The sequence below is a fragment of the Solenopsis invicta genome, chromosome 15 (genome assembly GCF_016802725.1).
Source record: "Solenopsis invicta isolate M01_SB chromosome 15, UNIL_Sinv_3.0, whole genome shotgun sequence".
NCBI classification, from domain to species: Eukaryota; Metazoa; Arthropoda; class Insecta; order Hymenoptera; family Formicidae; genus Solenopsis; species Solenopsis invicta.
This window is the reverse complement of record NC_052678.1, coordinates 6,775,405-6,791,554: the sequence shown is the minus strand read 5'-3', so window position 1 is coordinate 6,791,554 and position 16,150 is coordinate 6,775,405. Positions and strand designations below refer to the sequence as shown.

General features: G+C 29.5%; 1 pseudogene; it reads left to right on the top strand.

The window, feature by feature from the left end:
• Positions 1 to 2,482: 2,482 nt before the first annotated feature.
• Positions 2,483 to 14,547, top strand: LOC105207363 (annotated as a pseudogene).
• The last annotated feature ends 1,603 nt before the right edge of the window (positions 14,548 to 16,150 follow it).

Sequence of the window (16,150 nt, the reverse complement as noted above, 5' to 3'; positions counted from 1 at the left end):
AAATTTGCAACTTATTATTAATAACCATTGATAGCAAAAGAAAAAGTTTGTGAGAGATGACTGATCCGCTTCACGCGGAATTGCTCTTATTGTAAGTATTATAACAAATTATAATTATTCAGAATAATATGTCATTAGTAGTAGTATTAGAAATTTTTTGTTCAACTAATAGCATGTAACTTGAATTTATTTTGCAACTCAATAGACCATTTTACTTTTATCGAACGGCTGCTTGGCGTCGTCGATCACTTTTGTTAGGATAGGCCATCAATCAATAAATTGAAACGCTGCGACAAGCAAACGTGAGAGAGAATCCGAAAAACCAGTTGTACATTGCAACACTCGCCTTTCATGCTCGGTTCAACGCACTAGTCATAGCATGAATATTTCTATTTTATCCAATGCGACAGACGAGATGCTGATGAAGATCGAATGAAAGAATGTGAAATTGAATGCGTTCACACCTAAAGTACTCCAATTTATATGCGGGAAGTTTTTCCTTGACATTCTCACCATTTTCGCGACGTCGCGCGTCGAGTGTCAAAACATTTTTGCATAGAATTCCGACAATCGACGTAATTTCATTGGTCTCAATATCGAACGTAGTTAATTTTGATCTCGAAAAAAACTGGTGAAAAATTTAACATTTAGACTTTTTGCAATTTTGCTTCTTCGTCAGAAAACTCAAGGTGTCTTTTTTCTTAAAGGCATACTATCAAGAATTATGTTTGATTGTTAGAAACGTTTATCACATGAAACAAACACAGGATTTAGTGCTCTTTGTGTGTTAATTTATTACACTAATTGCAATGTTATTTAACTCCAGCAGTTTAGCAAGATATAATTTTTCTGCTAACTTTCAAGAAAGTTAAAATGCTTATTAAAGAAAAACAATTATAAATAAAGTGCTGACGCTATAATTTAGTGTTAATTATACGCTTTCAAAATATACACCATGAAATCTTTGTGCTCATCCTTTTTGACCAAAAAACCGCTCCAAACGTGGACACGTACAAGAGTAAAGTGTCAGTTAATATGTATGTTAACAAGTAGACGAGCTCATTTATGTCAGCAACAAAATGATGTAAAATAATAGGCCAAAATAACGAGCAATATTACAATTTTATTGGATTGTAAGTTTAATTTTAAATCAATATTAACGAATATCAATCTTGGAACATGTTTCGATATAACTTGATCTTCCTCAACCGACGCATACACATAAAATAAATATTGAAAAGAATATTCGAGTACAAAAAGATAAACATTGAGATGTATAACGAACTAGTTCTAGTAATTTATATTTTTCATTATCAGGACTTATAAATTTATTGGGTACGTCATTTAATTTTATTAAAGTATCATAAATATCAAATAACATAATAATTCCTGAAAAAATTTCTCATTTCATCGATCGTCTTTAATGGTAACAATACCGTCACCAAATCTTTTTCATCTTTATTAGCAACTGGTAGTTATTTAGTACAAAAAGTACTTTGCAAATTATGATGCTTGAAATGCACAGTACTTCCGGCATTAGAATTATCCGTGTCATTAAGTGTACAGCGTGGAGGTTGTCCGATTGGATTTACATCGCTTTTGTGCGCGCGCTTGTGTGTGTGTGTGTGTGTGTGTGTGTTGCGCGTGTGTGTGTGAGCAGGCGCGCAACGTTTCGGTTCTATTTAACCATTATCATCCAAAATTTAACACAACAATTTATCTAAATCACCCTGCTACTTAATTTTTACCTTTATATATTTATCATTTTTTTAAATAGTTTTTGGAGACTAAATATTATATTGTATTTAACTTATTTCAATTTATATGAATATGAAGAATACCTACGGCACATCGATACCTGCTCGAAGATTAGGCGGGCAGCTCAGTTTTAAGGGGCCTGCAAGCGGTGTGAGGGGCTTGAGGGCAGACAGTAATATTCTTTTTTACTATTTTCACAAATGCGGAATAGCATCTGGAATAGCTTTTCTGTTATTCGTTTAAATAAGAATGCAACTAGTAATTTTGTGTCAATATAATATAATAATTAAATTAAATATGAAAAAATTTCGGAAAATCTGTTTAATAAAAAACGTCTACATGACCCAATTTTCAACTATATGTTATCTGGATAAGAGAAGACAATAGTGACGTTAATTATTTTTGTTAATTATATATTTGCAAAACTACATCTAATAGAAACGAAATTTTCGAGTGGTTGAAAAGGATTTGAAATACTTATTAATATCAACCATCGGCATTGACGTCGAATAGATGTGCACTCATGTAGTCGGCGCCCTTGGATGAAAATAAAAGTAAATTTTAATCAGTCAACTGATCACGGTCAACCTGTTATATAACACGGACCCAAGGACACGCAGACTTCCATTAATAACGTGCTCTGCCGGAATCCTGCTGACACGAAAAGATTTATTTCATGGAAGTGATTGTCGTGCTTGCCCCCGAGGAATTAGGATCCGGTTGTTCCAAGGTCGCCCCATGTCCGACGACTGTAGCTCTATTCTCTAACTCAGAGTTCGCAACGATCTGCGCATTTTGGGCCGATTCCTTTTAAGCGACGTTCACTTTTACCCCCGCTTCCGCTCGCCGATGGTCGAGCTCGCGATCACGCGAGCGGCGCTCTGCCTCAGGAACATCCGTTAAAAATACGCTAGTAGCGTACCTTTCGAGAAAAACTTTTTTTTTAACTTAATTTTTATAATAACAATAATGTACGGTAATTAGAATTTAGACAATAGCTTTCTACATCACCCTTATGCAGTACATATTTTATTTTCTTTGATTTTTTAGTGGACTAGGCCTACTTGGGAAACCACATAAAAAAAACGCATCAATAATAGTACCTCATGTGTGATGTGGAAAGCTATGTACGGTAATTAGAATTTAGACAATAGCTTTCCACATTACCCTTGAGGTACTTTAGTAGAAGGGCATATATTCAACATACTTCTGAGATGGAAACGCCCCTGAGGCCACAGCGCTCGGCGCGCGATCGGCAGCTCGGTACGCGGGGTATATGAGACTCGCCGACCTAGACTCACCGGCAAAACCCAACTTTTTTTTGCGTCTGATCTCGAGACGGATCACGGAATCGAACTAAACATTCACCGCGAAGCCTAACCTACCCTAACCCAACGACGATGTTTTACGTAAGCAGTAAACCTGGCTTGGCCTACGCGAAGTGCTCCCAATACTTTCCTGGGATTCGGCCGCCCATCAATAACCCCCATTCCCCTTCGCTAACAACTCCGACGAATAGGCATTGAATATAGGCGCCGAAAATCTGCGCATTTTTGCATTTAAAATTTTTACATGCACTGTTATCTGTTTATCTTTACTTTTCCGTTTACATTAGTAGAAAAAATTGCTATTATATACGCGAACATTATTCGACAATATCAAAAAGTAGCTGATATTATCGTGATGACGATAATACACTGCTTACAGATGTTATTTATTTATACAGTTTTGTAATTTGCAAAAAAATTTCATATGTGCTATTGTTTTTTAATCTATATTTTTTCGTGTATTGTAATAGAAAAAATTTCTGATGTGTGCATATTTATTTTTAACAGAACATAATGACGGATGTAACAACAACGATAATACATTGTTTGGCAATGATAATATCATTTATTTATCATCAGTTTCGCAATTTGCAGAATATGGGATTTAAATACATTTTAGGTAAGCTAATTAGAACTACATAGAATCATTTTTACTGTTTATGCACATTCTCAGGATTAATTAAATTAATATTTCTTTAAAACTTACATAAATTAAAAGTTTATAAAATTAAGCTATTTTAAAAGTTACGTTTAACAGGCCGTGTTTTGAATGATTTATTTGACAGCTACGCTGAACTGTGTTACTTTACTATCCATTTTAATGATTTAATAATACCCAAGTTTTGATGCAAAAAACTATTATTCACACATATTTGAGTAACTATAAAAAATTTTTTTGCGCACAATGATTAATTGCTGGATTAAAACAACTGATCTATTTTACGAGCACATAAGTAAGATAAACATCAGCATTTCGCGCAATAACACAATTTGTTTCATTTTTGTATGATTTCGTGTGACAATAGAATCTTTTTTTTCGCGAATATTAAAAATACTAAATGTTTTGGCCGGTACGCCAACGATGTACGAGGTGTGTTCAAAAAGTATCGCGAATTTTGTGTTTTTTCAAAAATTATTTATTTATTCATGAATATCTATTTTGTCCCCTTCAAAGTAATCCCCATGAGATATTATACACTTGTGCCAACGGTTTTTCCAATCTTCGAAGCACTTCAAAAATCATTTTTTTTTATCTTGTTCAGCTCCTCCTTCGATGCCGTCTTTATCTCGTCAAGCGTAGCGTAACGTCGTCCTTTCATGGGCCTCTTCAGTTTAGGGAACAAGAAAAAGTCACAGGGGGCCAGATCTGGGGAATACGGTGGCTGCGGCATCATTAGTGTGTTGTTTTTGGCCAAAAAGTCGCGCACAAGCAACGATGTGTGAGCAGGGGCGTTTGGTACGAATTTCGCGGCGACCCGTCTCATGCCCAAATCATTGATAAAAATCGAATGGCACGAGCCAATCGATATGTTTAGGTCCTCAGCAACTTCTCTAACGGTGATTCGACGATTGGCCAATACCATTTTCTCCACTTCATTAATTTTTTCGTCTGTTGTTGAAGTGCTCGGGCGTCCGGCACGCTCTTCGTCGTTCACATCTTCTCGGCCTTCTGAGAACATTTTGTACCACCGATAAACGTTGCTTCGGTCCAAGGTAGCTTCTCCGTATGCCACAGTCAACATTCGGAATGCATCCGCGCACTTAATTTCGTTTTTCACACAAAATTTGATACAGGTTCTTTGATCCATTTTTTTGAATAGGTAAAAATCGAAGACGATCCAAAACACGTGCAAGCAAAGCAGCTGTCAACAATTAAGTGAACATTCAAAATGGCCGAGCTTGTCGGCATAAGTGAGAGACATGAGTACCAACATAACGCCACAAAAAGATCGAAATTCGAATATACGTAACCCGCGAAAATTCAAAATTCGCGATACTTTTTGAACACACCTCGTAATTACGCGGAAAGAGATGCCTACTAATTATGCAAAACTGGACCATTCATAAAACCGGTTCTTCCCGAGCGGCGCGTTAAAGCTCACGTTACGATAGCGAAGAGTAAAAATCTCATATTTCAGTTTCTAAATTTGTATGCCATTTTTAACGTTACATAATGTTATGCTCGCTGGTACACACTGACAATTTAATTTATAGCGATACCGCGTTGGATACCAGCTCGGAACTCTGTCACCTGCTGATGACCTTACATTAATATAGTAATAATTAATCGGCGAAAGATAAAGAAATACAATAGTGTTACATTCCGTTCACTCGCGAACAAATGAATCACGACAATCTGTATTTTCTTCACACATAGATATTTCACATCAAAGTTATGTCCCGATTCTCGATTTAGTACGTCTCACGTCCTTGTTTATGTCAAAGAACCAACACGTGTAATTAAACCTGCAAGACCACCCAAAAGACGAAAACTATATTTGAAGGCACCGACATCATTAAGTTGTCCTAAATTATTTTAAAAAATAATTTTGAAATAATAAGTAATCTAATAAATAGTTTCCTTCTTCTCTTTATATAAAGAGCCAGTAAAATCTTTTCATCTTTTTTATAATCAAATTCAAATCCTCGAAAAGAGAGTCGTTATCAAGGTCGTTTCTAAGATTTTGTAGCTGATTCGTGACTTATTACACGTGTACATACTAGTAATAGAATCTTGAGCAATTATTTCTACAATTCTTTTTTTCATTCCGATCGTTCTTATTCGACGATTACGACCTACGTCAACTTTTGATGCCGACATCAAACAATTACTATTTAGAATTCTGCGGTCCAGTCGGTTAAAAAGTTTTGCAATCAGGATGCATACGATTTGGATAACGTACTGCATATAATCTTGCTGCACGTATACTTACACAGTGTGCTTTACCATAAATTAAATACATATCGGCGTATTTGTTGTTATTATAATGATGCATTCTTCTTTTATAAACAATAATTTTCTTTTTATAAACAATAATTTTAAACAATAATATGCTTAGTCGCAAAAGGAAATCATGATAGATGCAATTTTTTTCATTATTTTTTTATATTTGTGTATTTGATACATCTCAACTTTCCCAGAGGTGGCACCAGACATTACAAACTTTATGAATATTTTACTGGTCGCATCATCTAAGTATTTCACATAAAAGTAACTTTTTGTGAAAAAAAAATGTACCGATATAACAACGAATACAATGATATGTTTAGTTTACTGTGAAGCAAATTGTATAAACGTGCGTACGGAAAGATTGAATGCGAAGCATTATCCAAATTGCATGCATTCCGATCGAAAATCTTTTGAGCATTAGATGATCTCGGAATAGTAGAGGAGAAGAAACACCCATGTTTATTTTATATGTAATTAAGTGCTGAAATATACTTTTCAAAAGTTTAGAAGTGTTCAAGAATAAAAATGACTTATAACTTAATTGTTAGCTGTTGTGCATTAGTGTACTGGTAAAACTACAAAAAGTTGTCAAACGAATAAGTCTATAAGCAATTGTTAGAATTCGTCACTTAATAATGAAAATAACAGGAGTAGCGGTAATATCCGCAGTAGCCTCCTTCTCTTCTAATTAATAAAACTATGTTGAAACTGATGGTGATCGTCGGATAAGAATGATCGAAACAAAAGAGAAAATTTTAGAAATGATTGAAGACAATAAATTTACATTTGTGATAAGCAATTAGATGTTAATAACAGTTTACAAAATATTGAAAAATGAACAGTTACTTCCGTTTCATCGTACATAGATACAAAGACTAAAATCTAAGAAATTATCTATACCAGGGATGGGCATGATTGACTTTTAATGATTAACGATCGATGAATAAAAATTTATTTGTTATTTAGCCTTTTGTAAATGATGAATAAAAATTTATTTGTTATTCCGCTACTTGAAAATGATGAATAAAAATTTAAACGTTATTTAGTCACTCTTGAATAATGAATAAGCACTTATCTTCATTTAATACATCTTGAATAAGGAACAAAAATTTTTTTTCCTATTCAATTCTCTTTGAATAATGAAATAAACGACTGAAATTATTATTATTTTTATTCTATAAATTCCATAATAAATGTAATAAATATATTATATTAAAAATTTTAAAAACTATGTTAACCGATAACATTTTTTTTTCAAATGCTCCTTTACATTCTTTAATTATCAGTAAAATAATTTTAAATTATTAAAACATATATGATCAGTTAATGCTGAGGTACTTATTTATTACGAACAAAATTATAAATTAATCTTTATTTGGTATTCAGAATTTATAGAATAAAAATAATAATAATTTCAGTTGTCTATTTTGTTATTCAAAGAAAATTGAATAAAAGAATAATTTTTTGTTCCTTATTCAAAATGTATTGAATAAGGAATAAGTATTGAATAAAGAATAATTTAGTCAAGAATGACTAAATAATGTTTAAGATTTTGTTAGTAAGAAGACTTACTTCGGTCGCAGCTAGATCTTAGTGCTTATATTTATTTGTGTAATTTTATATACTTCTTCGAATTCAAGCAGAATGTGCGCCAAATTAATTTTCGGTCGTAACACAGCATAAATCGAATAAGAGTTAGTAATATCACTATTTATATTAAATTGATTAATTTAATATAATAACTGATGTTATTGATGAAATTATGTTAACCAATAACGTTTTTTTCAAATGCTCCTTTACATTTTTTAATTATTAGTACAAAATCATTTTAAATTATTAAAATATATATGTTCAGTTAATGCTAAGGTAGTTATTTGTTATGAACAAAATTAAAAATTAACTTTTATTTGTTATTCAGAATTTATAGAATAAAAATAATAATAATTTCAGTTGTTTATTTTGTTATTCAAAGAGAATTGAATAAAAAAATAAATTTTTGTTTCTTATTCAAGATGTATTGAATAAAGGTTGTATTGAATAAGTGATTATATTCATTATTTAAGAATAACTAAATAACGTTTAAATTTTTATTCGTCATTTTCAAGCAGCTAAATAATGATGAAATTTTTATTCATCATTCACAAGTGGCTGAATAACTAATAAATTTTTACTTATTATTTGTGAGATGCTGAATAACAAATAAATTTTTATCCATTATTTACAAAAGAACAAATAACGAATAAATTTTTATTCATTATTTATAAGATATTTGTTGTAGAGGCGTTTATTGCGGAATATTAGCGAATAGTATTCGCTCAAGAAAACACACTTAAGACACGATTATAATTATTGAAATAATTAATATTTTAAACGAATGAAATCAAAATTTTAAATAAGCAGTTGTGTAAAAAAGAAAATCGCGGGGTCTATACGCACGGGGAAATAAACAAAAGTGAGTTATTTGGGTTCGAGACACCAACGAAATGAGCCGCTTAGATATAAATACAAAGGCGCTTGTAACGCTAAAATATAAAAAAGAAATTATATCGAATTATATTTTCCGACAATATTGAATAACAAATAAACTTTATCCATTATTTACAAGAGGCCGAATAACGAATAAATTTTTATTCATCATTCACAAGTGGCTGAAAAACGAATAAATTTTTATTCATCGTTTATATGAGGCCGAATAACGAATAAAATTTTATTTATAATTCACAAGTGGCTGAATAACAAATAAATTTTTATTCGTCATTTATAAGAGACCGAATAACAAATAAATTTTGATTCATTATTTACAACGGGTTGAATAACGAAAAAATTTTTATTCGTTATTTGCAAGAGGCTGAGTAACGAATAAATTTTTATTCATCATTTATAAGAGGTCAAATAACAAATACATTTTTATTTATTATTTACAAGAATAACCGAATAACGAATAAATTTTTATTCGTGATTTTTTTATTATTTAAATGAAAAATTATTCAATAATGCCCATCCCTGGATACAAATAAGGTGTTATAGCCTAGCCATAACACGGTGCATGGCAACAAGAATCAATTACCATGACCCGAAAGTAAAACCATTTAGCAAGCACCTTCGCAATACGAGGCAAAATCAACAATCCCATAAATCCATCGGGCAACGACCGAAAATGTGTACGCGCGTACGCGCTAACAAAGCGGAAGTAATTGCGCCAAGCAGCGGCTTATGTTAGCGTAATCACTTCAGTATAAAAAGACCGCCCGACAATCGAGCAGCGCAGTAGCTTTTATGTATCTATACGCACTCTCGAAGCACTTTCAAAGCGCGCAATAGTTAGAGGGTTTCTAGCAATAGCTAATTCGGAACAACTTTCTAACAACTTCTACTAGAGTCCCTAGATTCGGAACGCACCTTTATGGATAATGCACCTTCATGGATAACGAAGTGTATCATGAACTGGCTGCAATAGGGGAGAAAAGTTCCGATTTTAAGAAAATATCAAAAATAACTAGTAAAATAATTTGTTGTTCCTTTGACTATTGACTGATTTATCATCAAATTTATTGTATTTTAGGATTATAAGGTTAATTGTAGTATATTATCATTGATTTTTGTACAAAGTTATTTATAAGTGTCAGAGTCAGAGAGGAACGTTTTACCCCTTCATGGGGTTAGTTGTTACCAAAAGCACTGGGGTAATTTGTTACCAAAAGATATAAAGTCATTTAAAGAAAAAAAGAAAACATCTTTTAATAAATCAAAACACGTGAATTACATTTATAATTAATATTTAATGAGGTAACGAGACAATCAGGTACATTAAAGCTAAACAACTGATATTTATATTTAATTATAATTATGTTAATAATCATAGAGTTTATAATAATTATAAACCACATTTGAAACTATATTTTATCTCATTTTTTTGTGACAAACATTTGTATTTATAAGATCAGTACTTTGAAATGATCTTTACGATCCTTCTAAATAATAAATTTAAAAATCTAATCTAAATAATAATAAAATAAAATAATGATCAGCTTTTTAGGAAAACAATATTAAGATAATCTTTGTAATCTTTTTACGTACCTAATTTAAATAATGATAAAATAAAAATGTAATCAACCTTTTAGAAGAACAATAAAAAGTTAAATATTAAAAACTTAAAAAAGAAAGCAGAAATAAGAACATTTTATTAAAATAAAAAATTTTTTACCTATGAAAATATGGCGCTACTGGATAAGAAAAGCAAGGAAAAGAATTGGCAGAACGAATGCAATAAATGTAACACTTGTAAAATATGCGTTTTAAAAACAATTAGAAGTAAGTTACAGATTAAGTTTCTTTAACATTTAAGTAACATTGTAAGTTATTATAATTTTCTAAGTTACTATTATACTTTACAACATTTGATTATTAGATAGATATTTAAATATCTAAGAGCGTCAAGTTTTTGTAGTTTAAAAATTTTTTATTTTAATAAAATTTTCTCATTTCTGCTTCCACTTTAATTCTTTGACACTAAATGTTGTATATTCCATTAAAACTTTTCCTGTCTTTTGTTATATGTCCGCATCCTATAATAAAATGAGAATCGATATAGACAACTGCACATATGCGACAGGGCAAATTTTTCCAAGGTAACAGCGTACCCCAAATTACGGTAACAACTAGCCCCATTCGACACATGTAACATCTTGATACAATTTTTTGCTTACATATTAAAATAGACGAATAAACACTAGTGTATCATATTTCTGAATGTCTATCCATCTACATAAACACAATAAATAATAGGAACTACCTTAAATAAGCAAAATAGACCAAAAAATTACGATAGACAAATATTTACTTACTTGATTTACGAGCATGTCTTTGCACAGACCGCGGCGTAAATTAAGTTAAACGCTATTTGCAATATTAAGATAGTTGCCGCACTTGCGTGATCGGTTGTTGTTTCGTGACGTACTTAGAACATATCGCTATTTTTTTTATGTTGAAATTATAATCACCGTAACATTGTACCCCAGGAACATCTTACCTCGGCCTCTCCTACTTGGTTTTGAACATCATAAAGACCGGAAAGGTTCCCAGGCACGTAGCGTTCATCATGGATGGTAACAGACGCTACGCGCAGAAACGAAACATGACAAAAAAGGAGGGACACTTAAAGGGGTATGTATCTTTGAGAAAAGAGTTTGCAAATGCTAATCTGTATATGTGTTACATATTTTATTTGTGACAGGTTTGATAAAATGATTGAAACGTTGAATTGGTGCATGGACCTTGGTATCAAAGAAATCACAGTTTATGCGTTCAGCATAGGCAACTTTAATCGTAGCCAAGAGGAACTTGATGGCCTCATGGATCTCAGTAGGCAGAAATTTAACAACCTCTTAAAAAATATATATGTATTTTAAATCAAGCGTTACAATGCGGCACAATTTTAAATCTTCCCAAGCAGGAAAGAAATAGTTAAAAAATGTTTTTTAAATGTTTATTTTTTTTTAATATTCCTTTTCTCAACTTATTTTGGAAAAAAATATTTATTTAACATTTATTTAACATTTTTTTTTACTGAAGAATTATTTTAAAAATTATTATCTCAAAAATACGTTTTTAAAACGTTTATTTAATATCATGTAAACATTTATTTTTCATAAATTAGTTATTTCAGAAAATGATTTTAGTTAACATTTTTTAAACGTTTAATTAACGTTTTATAAATATTTATTTGTCATTAATAATTCATTTGAGATAACGATTTTACAAAATATTTTTTAAATGTTTATTTAATATTATGTAAACATTTATTTGCTATTAATTGTAGGTTAGAAAAAATGATTTTAATTAACATTTTTTAAACGTTTATTTAACGTTTGGTTAATATTTAGTTTTCATTAATTATTTGTTATCGAAATAATTTCAGTTAACATTTTTTAAATCTTTATTTAACATTATGCAAACATTTATTGCTCATTAATTTTTCATTATACAAAATAATTTCAGTAAACATTTGCGTAACGTTTATTTAATATTTTTTTAATTTACTTTGTTTTTTTATATGTACTAGCAAAACAAGCGCGCGTTACACAACTTTCGATATTATATATAAGCTTCAAATTATAAATTTACTATTAACCCTGGATATACATAACGTGAAAATGCGATCTCTGCGATAACAGTAGCTCGCGATCAGTGTGTAGCGCGGGAGAACCAAAATCAGCATTACGAAAAAGCGTTAACAATAAACTTTGAGAAAGATACAATTATCGATTTATAATATCGAATAACATGCACTTTTTCAGATAGAGAAAGATAGGAGAAATATTTTTCAAGTTTTTATTTTTTATGAATTATTCATTTCAAAAAATAATTTTATTTAACATTTTTTAATGTTTATTTAACATTATATAAATTTGCTTTTAATTATTCACTTGAGAAAATGATTTCAGTAAATATTCATATAACATGTACTCAATATTTCTTTAATACTTTTTTAATGTTTATTTTTTATGAAGTACACCCACGGTAATTGATTCTGTCCTTCAGAATATTTTTTAAACTGAGAAGTCACCATTTTTCTACATACTCGCAGTTCATGATTAATATAACGACTAGAACTTATTGATCGTTACGTTAATCATGAAATGTAAGTATGTAGAAAGATAGCGACTTCTCTGTTTGGAAATTTTCCACATGGACAGAATCAAAGTCCTTGGGTGTACACAAGACTTAACGTCGTTATCGTTATTCGTTATTTTTTTTACGGTAACGAGCGTCATCTTTTTATGTCTGTAACGGTAACGGTAACGTCGTTACATTTTTACAGTAACGGAATTCATCCGTTACTTTTTCATTACTTAGTTCCTTATTATTTATTCAATAGATCGCGCGCTGATCGCGCATTAGAGTATTGATTGGATACAAATATTTTTATCCAAATCAAATGGAAGAATAAATTTTCAAAATCATAATAATGCGCAATGTACATACAATTAGAAAATGGTTTTAAATATTCACTTACTCATTAAATTAGTTTAAAATTGATTTGTATTGATCAATTTTTTTATATTGATCAATAATGTTTGATTAATCATCATTCATAATCAATCATAATCATTCAAATGTGATGATTATGAATCGTAATTGTAATAAATTTTAGTGAAAGAATCAGTTTTTGAGTGTACATAGAATGTCGTTTTATCACAATAAATAGGTTTTTTGTCATTGTTCTACATTAAAAGACTCCATACGATTTGAGTAAGAAAAAAACATCGGTTAAATTTTTTATTTTTAATATTTTACAGTTTTCTGACGAAAATTCAATTAATTGATAATATTTTTTTTACATAAATTGTATGGAATTTTTTCCAAATTTTGTATTTACTATGGTATAAAAACTTAAAATTTCTTTCGTTATGAATACCCACACACACACACACACACACACACACACACACACACACACACACACACACTATATTGTTGAAAAAATTTTGATTTATTTCTGAGATGTAAAATGTGACGAAGTTTAAATCTAAAAACAATGTTTAATCTAAATGTCTATAAAAATTGTGCAGTATAAAAATAGTAAAAAGTAAATAAGATATTAATATAAGGAATTTGAAAAATTATTAGACAAGTTAAATAAATATAAAAAAAACTATGTTCTATACAATTGTATATAAGTTTAGAGAATTTAAAGTTTTAATATTTACTACTACATGCAATATTAATTATTAAATAAAGTAATTTTAAAATCTAATAACTTGATACTTTAGCATTAGAAAAAAATGACAAAAAAATAACAAATCGTTATTTTCAAAGTAACGGTAACGGTAACGAGTTACTTTTATAAAATCACTGACGAATAACGTTAACGAGTTACTTTTTACAAAATGTAACGCGTTATTTTTATAAAATAACGTGCCTAACCCTGATTTTTAGAGACATATTGATGGATGCTGGAGTGTGCTTTCGTGCGTTTGGAAATTTGTCCTTGATCCCAGAAGATATAAACCAATTAATGGCTCAAATTGTAATTGCCACTAAGGATAATAATAAAGCATTTTTAAATTTTGCTGTCGCTTATACGTGTAAGTATATGATCATCGTAAATCATATTTATATATGCACTCACTTTTATATTTTGTACTAAATGCAAATGAAAATTTACATTTTTTTCCAATGTTACGTAAATACGTAATTTAGAAATATATATTTTTATATTTTTTTATGTTTGCAGCAAGGGATGAACTTACTCATGCAATTACAGATATTGCAACGGCTGTAAAACATAATGAAATCTTACCAGAAGATATTACCGAAGTTCCGCCGACTGAAAATGTGGATCCATTGGCGCCACTGTACGACCTAGAGAAAACGTCACACGAAAATCGACGGCATGGCCTCTCTCAGGTTTCTCTCTGATTACAAATGTATGATAGAATTACGTTTTGAGACTTCGATCAAATTGATCAAACATCGATTTAAATTGATATATTAATAGTATCTTATTTTATATATAATAAATAAAACACTTAAGTAAAATCGTTTTATTACTAAAAACGATGTCATAGACGAGTCTATATAAAAAAATGCCAAAACAAAATTGTTTTTTTTTTAAATATAATTTAATGTAATATTTGTGTTATTTTAAAATTAATAAAATGTTTAGTTTAATCCTTTCATAGTCTGTGTAGCATATATGCATGTCTGAAAAGATCTTTTTTCAGTTAGTATGAAACTTTGTATCTTATGGTTTTTGAAATCTCTAAATCTCTGAATACAACGTCAGAATTTCAAAAATCAAAATGGCGGATCAAAGTTTAGAAAAATAATTGGACTTTTATAAAAATAAGTACTCCAAAATTTAATTATGACATTTTAAAAAATATTTTTTTTATTTTTATCGAGTAAATAAATCCATTGTTTTTCTAAGAATGAGTAGTTTTCAAATTTTATATCATTTAAATATGAAATATTTTCAATTAAAGAAACGAAAAAATTCAAATTTTTAATAGTAATCTGGCAACACGTTTTTATTGGTCATGACGTTATACCTTATATGAGAACAGTAAGCCAATCGCATGCAATTTTAATTTTTGTTTCCTAGAAATGTAATATCATGAAAATTAGGCACAGATTTAACAGATAATAACTTCAATAAATGATTAAAAATACAGTATTATTTTATCTTAAAAATATAATTTTTTAATAATATTTAGTGTTACAAAATTAATATATAATTTAAATCAAGTGTTAATGAGTGTATAATCAGTTTCATTGAGTCTTAATCTACTGATTCCTATTATTCTTAAAAGAATAATAACTTCCATAGAAAAGAATAATATAATTCCCACAGAAATGTAACGTAAGCAAAGTCTCGACTTTAGAAGAAATTAAAAAAATTAATTCTTATATATAAACGTATCCTCTACTTATGATTGCTTCTTACAAATTTTCGAACTTACGACCAGAATGCTATTGACTAAACGTTTTTTGCAGGAAAATAAAAATAAATTCTCTTATCCATTTGAATGTAGATATGCACGATAAATTTTCATTTTAAGATTATTCTAATTTATATGATATAACATTTTTATAATTATTTGAAAAAAATTGAAATTCTATAATTTTAATCTTTTTTTATGGATTAAAACGGATCCAAGAAATTCTTAAACATTAACTGAATTTGTATGGTCATTGTCGAATTCAAATTCTTAATCTTTTGAATTTAGTTATTTCTATTTTAAATATTTTGAATCCATTTCCGCTGAGTGTGTATGCGTTGTGTTGCAATACCACCTTTCATACTACATTATAATCATATTATTATTCATTCTGCAACTATTCATAGAAGGTATGCATTACAAAAAAATAAATCATTAAACGGGATATACCAATACATTTATGCACCAAGCGCAACTATTTTTTTCTTTTTTTTTTTTCATTTATCATTGCATTATGTAAAATACCAGTTCTACAGAAACCTGCTTTTTTTTGTTGCATCAGATATTGTACAAGATAAATATCTCTACTAATTTATTGAAAGTTTAGATTAGAATCTCAATATTTCAAGTATTACGCGGAAATTCTTACTTTTTATAAAAATATAAATAAA